We start from the raw sequence: 6,454 nt of genomic DNA on the forward strand, positions 1-6,454 counted from the left end.
TATTTGACATTTGAGGCAGCACATCTTTTACAACCTCTCTTTTTTAATCTTCTGAAGCTTTATAGAATCACTCGCATTTCATATGTTGTAGTGAGGGGGCGTGGCCTCTCTCTCAGACTGGAGGGGGGAAACCACTCTCCACCCCATGGTGGGTGGAGCCAGGCAAGCCATGCTCCCTCCTCCCTCACTGGAAGCAGAGGGGCAGGACAGGAAGTTTAAAAGGTGGTCCCTGCAGCTCAGTTTTCTGAGAGCCAGAAAAGGAAGCAGATGTGTCTCTCCTGCTGCTGAACCCTGCACCCGAGATGGAGCTCTGCTATGCCAAGGACCCAGAGGAGGTGCCAGGACTGCTGACCGACCAGGACCTGGAGAAGCTACTGGGGCTGCTGCTGGCTGTGTGCCCCAGGGAGATGGAGGAATCCCTGGAAACAGGTACACTCAGAAGAGGTAGTAGGAAGTAGCCCAGGAACACCCGACAGTAGTCTGGTTGTGTTGCCAGAGTTCAGGTCAGTGTGTTTCAGTAGGATCCCCGATGACCCATTGGCTGGAACCCTGTGGAGTGGGGTGGGCCTGAGACCTCCCACTCCCTTTGGCCACCCCACCCCTAGCCCCTTAAGCCAAGAGGCCTGCATTTGTCTGCTGTCTGAGCCAGGAGGCTAAGCGAAAGACTTCTTACTGCTCTTTGTGTTGCAGAGAGTCAGATCCCTGTAACCTGCTTGTTGCTCTGCCCTGCCCTGAGGGCCAGAGCCCCTTAGATTTCTAATTCCCCATTGAGCATTGCATTTATAGACACAGCAGTGAGGGTGTGTGACCTCCCTCTGAGATGGGTAGGACTGGCTATGGACCCCTACATACGTATCATATAAAATAGTTGAACTGCATAAAGCTAGCTATGCCCGATCGGGGGAGGGAGGGGAAGGGAGACACATATAGAACTACATAAGGTGCTCTGCTACCCTATGCTATTTGATGTATTATGCAATCAAAACATGATGGGAAAAGCTAACCCAGGCCCCAAACCTCAGGCATAAAAAAGGAAAGGGACACAACACAACTATTCTTATAAAAAGTGTGTAGTTTTTTTTCTTTTTCTCCTTCTTGTGGTTTTTCAGCATACAATCAGCCCTTCCCAAAAGGCTTGAACCACTAAACAAAGAAATTGGAAGAGCTCTTGGTTAAATAAAACACATGCAGAGATATTTATAGGTCTTTGCATTTTGATCTTCTTCTTCTAAGTTAACATAACAGATGTTGTGTGAAATTCTCATTGACATAGACGTACTGAAGTGAAAGTGACACCACATCTGTTATTCAGCAAAGCAAATAAATACAGTCCTGAATTGGGACCACCTATTGTACAGTGCTAATACTTCATGTCTTCTTTAGATGGATAGTCCAAACTACTTCATCTGTTGGCAGTGGATAGATGAACCAAAAGAAGTAAACCATCCTTTGTTCAAATAGGCTGGTAAGGGCCCCAATGTTAATAAATCCAGCTCTTGCTTGTCATTTTATAGCTTAATTCACCATTAAAGGTCAAATTCTCTGCTATGTAAATGGGCCAAGACTTTCCACCCATTCACCACCCCTCTTTGCCCACTCTCCTGCTCTATAGAGGAACTGAACAGCCACACAGCACCTCCTTTTTTCTGTGCACACAGCTTCCACCATCCAGATAGCCCATGTAGGGGTTTCAGGGCCGGATCCAAAGCACAGTGAAATCAATGGAAAGCCCTAATAGTATTCTTATTCCCCCTTGCTGCCCTATGTGAACATGTAGGCCAAAAGACTGTCAAGCCTGCATGGCTTTGCAGGATCGGGCCCATAAAAAGTATTGGCCACAAGATAAATGCTGTTGAAAAGTAATTTTTATTTGCACATGCCAGATTTTTATATGCTCTGACAAGTTTTTGATTTGTTCGCTAAAAATAAGAATCCAATATATTGGCTAAAAGAACTGTCACTTTAGACAGTCCACATTGAAATTGTATCTGTTTACAAATAATATAGCTCTTCGTAAAATAAAGCCTGCTGCTCAGACCAAACAAGTAATTTTACAGATGTTTCAGCCTATCACATTTCCCCATGGCATGGCTGATTTCACATAAGATAGAGATCAATTTCAGAACTTGGTCTCCTCGGGGGAATAGCTGTCCAATCTGTTACTTGTGTATGATTGCAATTTGCTTACGCTGAACTATAATTAAAATCTAGAATTCTGCATTCCCTTCAACTTTCTAGGCTTAAGTTTCTCAGATTCATTTGATATGAGTGGAATAAAACCAGATATAAATAATATTGGAAAATTGTAGGAGGTGGTTGAAATGGCAAAAGTGTCAGCTTTATCAGCAGATTTTTCTCTTCCTTTACAATACGTGTGCAATATTGTTATAGCTGTGTTGGTCCCAGGATATTGGAAAGCTTGTCTCTCTCACCAACAGAAGTTGGTCCAATAAAAAGATATTACCTCACCCACCTTATTTCTCTTATAATACATAGCAAGCAGATTTTATTGGTAAGAATTTTTCCTCCCCTCCTATCCCTTTAAAACTTAAGTTAATTAAGTTCATTTTGATACAAACAGACAGATACCTTGTACTTTCTATTTTGCCTTTTATCCTAATGATCTCAAAGTACTTTAGGAACAGTGAGAGCCCAATTCTGCCTCCCTTTTTCAGACTAAATAGTATCTTACTACCATTCACTTCCCTTATACTGCTTGAACAGTCAAGTTCCACTCTGCCTGAGTATGGGTGGAAGAATCTGTCCCCTGTGTTTTATATTCAATAATCCACTAGTCAATAATGATTCATTGCTAGTAATTTAATTTGTGTATATATCTCTATATCTATACTGTCAGCTGCCACCTCCTGAAGAGTCTATTCTCTCTCTTAAAGCCATAGTAACATCCCCCACTAATTAAGGCTCCAATCCTGCAAGTTACTTAAACACATTCTGAACTTTAAGTGAGAGTAATCAATTTTACTCACATTTAAGGTTAAGCAAATGTCTAAATAATTTGCTGGATCAAGACCTTAAGTGTAACAACAGTGTGACACACTGCACCTCAAAATAACACCTGTGACCCCTATATTCACCACATGTATATCATTTTGATATATTTTGTACAAAGCATGCCTTGTGAGGTATGATTTGAAAAGTCATAATGTGCTAAACATCATTGTCCTGTTTAAAATGTGTGTATCATCATTGCATATGAAGTTGTGAAGTTTTGCTATATGTATGTTACTGAAACATGTGAGTCTGGGGAATGCCCACAGATTAGCACCTTAGAAATGACAAAAGATTGTAAACAAAGGTCAGACAGGTCATCCCAAACAGTACCTACACAGAAGGTGCAAGCAAGAATTTGCAATTAGTATTAAGGACTCTTGGCAGAGCACATAGGCAGTGGGATTGCCTGACCCCATGATACAGCAAGGATTTTTCCAGCACAAGAAGTTGAGGTATAAAAAAGAAAACAACACACGAATTACCTCTCCTTTCCCACCCATTGAAGGCAATAAGATCCTTTGGAAAACAAAGACATCATTGAACTGGGGGGGGGGGGGGTCCTAACTGGAGAAGTTTTCCAGTTGGCACAGACGGCTGTAGGCTTTTGGGTAAGAGAAACCTTATTGTTTCAAATTTGACTTAGCTTGGTAAAGTATAGGAATTAGATTGTGATCTTATCATTTTATTTCCTTTGGTAATTAATTCTGACCTTTTATGCCTGTATCACTTATCACATAAAATCAATCTTTCTGTAGTTAATAAACTTATTTTTTATGTTTTATCTAATCCAGTGTGATTGACTGAAGTGTTTGGGAAATCTCTGCTCAAATTAACAAAGGCTGGTGCATATCCATTATCCATTGATGGAATGGTGAACTAATTAATGAGCTTACACTGAACGGGGGGGGGGGGGGGGGCTTTGAGCAGTGTAAGATGCACATTTCTGGGGTGCAAGGCTGGGGGGATTTGCGAGTGTCTCCTTCATATGGTTCATGAGTGGCTGTGAGAGCATTCATGTAATTGTGTTAGGTGTGCCTTCATATGCTAATGGCTGTCTGAGAGCAAAGCCTGGAGGGGCACTTTTTCACTAGCAGAGCAGGTATCTCAAGCTAGAGAGTTAAGAGGGCACAGCAATTCCACAGTTCAGATTGTACCCTGTCACACATAGCTAAAATAGATAAGACATATAGGATCTGATCATTCAACACTTACTCATGCGAGTTACAGTCCCAATCAGGCTCAACTATTAGAAGTCTTATCTACTTCATAGCCGCACAATTGAAAAGAAAACAATTCTAGCTTTGAACTTTAGCCCAGTCTAAGCAAAATGTAATATACCTATGTAATTCTGTAGCCTGATTACTGGATTGTAGAATTCAAATAATATTTTACTATATAACTTTGACCCTCACTGGAAAGCCGACCCCTCTTGGTGGAACATGTGTGGTCCTGCACTGTTTAGACCAGCAAAAGAATACTGTATCCAAATCAAATGGCGGGGTGCGGGAGTTAGAAAAGCAATTTGGTCTGGGTCCACAAAGGGTCTTAGGAGTTGTAAAACTAAATGGTTTAGAGCTTAGCTGTGAGGAACCTAGAAAAATCTCAGGAACACCACTGTGATCGACAAAGCCTGAGTTGGGTGCCTAGGCTATGGGGGGGGGAGATAGGTACCTTAGAAAGTGATCCACAACAGCATGCTAGGCAGGGAGCTGCTGAAGCTAGTCAATGGGAGATGCCAACAAGAGGGTTGTGTTAAGCCTCTCCCCTCTTATGGAGATAAGCAGCCTGGAGTTAGACACCAATCTCTGTGTAGCGATCCAGAAATTGGAACCCATCTCTTGGAGTCAGGCAGTTCAGGTCCCTAAGTCCTTTATTGCAGGAATCAGTTAGGCATCGGCCTCACACAAAATGGCTGAAGGAGGAGGCAGCTACAGTGATTCCCACCTCATAACGTTTAGCCCAATGGTTAGCACACTTGACTGGGATGTGGGAGACTTAAGTTCAATTCCCTGCTCTGCAAGAGGAGGGGCAAAGTAACACCTGAGATTAGTGCTCTAGCCACTGAGCTACAGGATATTCTGATGGTGGGTGCCTCATTCTCTGTAGTTGAAGCTGTTCCACTCTAGATAAATAATAAAAGGACAATTTGTGCAAGAGGACTGGACCCTGCATCTCTACAACTTCTGGGGTGGGCACCTAACAACCAGGTTACAGAGTCAAGTTTTCTTTCTCTCTGGCCAAATAACTATTTAAGTATGTACACACTTACACTTGTGGAATAGCCTCTAAAAGCATAGGTTACCAAGCAGCTGCTTGTTTTGATGACACCTAAAGGTGGCTGTGGTGGGGCGATGACTCACCAGCACAGCATCTCCTGCTGGTCATCCAGGGAATTAGCTCTTTTCCAGCTCTGGAGCACCCTCTGCCAGCTGATGTCTCACCTGCCACTGGCCCCCCATGTCCCTCCCAGGCCCCGGTGCCCTTTGCCCAGGGGTTCTGCCGCCAGCAGCAATCCACTGTCTCTGGGTCTCCCTCCCAGGGGAACCCCCGACCCCTATCCCCACCTTGCCTCAGTGACTACTGCCAGTCTCCATCTAGCCCCTGCTCCCTGGGGCAGACTGCAGTCTGTAATGGTCACTCATCATTGGCAAGGGGAGGTTGGACCTGCAGCCTCTGCCTATACCTGGATTGCTCCTCTGCAATCCTGGTACCCTTTTGTGGGTCCTTAGCTCAGCCTGCAGCCTTGCTAGGGTGAAGATCCCCAGCTCCCTCTACCCTTCCCCAGCACTGCTCCACCCTAGGTACCCTCCTCAGCTTCCCAGGCAGCCAACTCCTTCTCTCTCCGAGAAGCTAGAGAGAGTGTGTCCTTCCAGCTCCTGTTCCACTGCCCTCTTATCAGGGCCAGCTGGGCCCTGATTGAGCTGCCCACACCTGTGGTCAGCAACATAATCAGCTTCCCCCAGCTGTTCTCACTCCCCTTATTTCCAGCCATAGCCCTCTCCAGGGCTGCTTTTAACCCCTTTTCTGCAGGAGTGGGGCAGCTGCCCCACTACAGTGGCCCTCTTTATACTACTGGATTTGTATGGTTTGCCAGGGCATGAATTCATTTCAAGTCACTTTATTCACATGCTGTTTAAATTCAGCCTTCCCCAAAAGTAAAAAAGAGATTCTCAAGAAGTCCAAGTAAATTTACAATCTAGCTGCTGCTCCAGTCAGGGAGTAAATATTTGCAGCTATACATGAAACATGCCTGACAGTCTCAGGGCCTGAGTGCCAAGTTCTGAAAGGCATCTTTTCTGTGGCTGACTTAATAGCTGCCTATGCTAGCATCTGACTCTGGGGTTGTCTCGGAGCAAATATTTGGGGCTTGGCATAAATACTTTGCTTTTCCCTTGCTGGATGTTATGTTTGTTCTGAATGATTCCAAGGAATGTTAGTGTAG

The 6,454-nt window shown here is 44.2% G+C and overlaps 1 long non-coding RNA gene across 1 annotated transcript; it reads left to right on the forward strand.

Annotated features, from left to right (window-relative positions):
• The first annotated feature begins 231 nt into the window (after window positions 1–231).
• LOC135983764 (uncharacterized) lies at window positions 232–3,795 on the forward strand. Its single transcript, XR_010601543.1, has 2 exons — window positions 232–429; window positions 1,384–3,795. It is a non-coding gene; the product is annotated as an uncharacterized LOC135983764 (long non-coding RNA).
• Window positions 3,796–6,454: the final 2,659 nt, after the last annotated feature.

This window comes from Chrysemys picta, chromosome 1 (genome assembly GCF_011386835.1).
Source record: "Chrysemys picta bellii isolate R12L10 chromosome 1, ASM1138683v2, whole genome shotgun sequence".
In the NCBI taxonomy this organism is placed as follows: domain Eukaryota; kingdom Metazoa; phylum Chordata; order Testudines; family Emydidae; genus Chrysemys; species Chrysemys picta.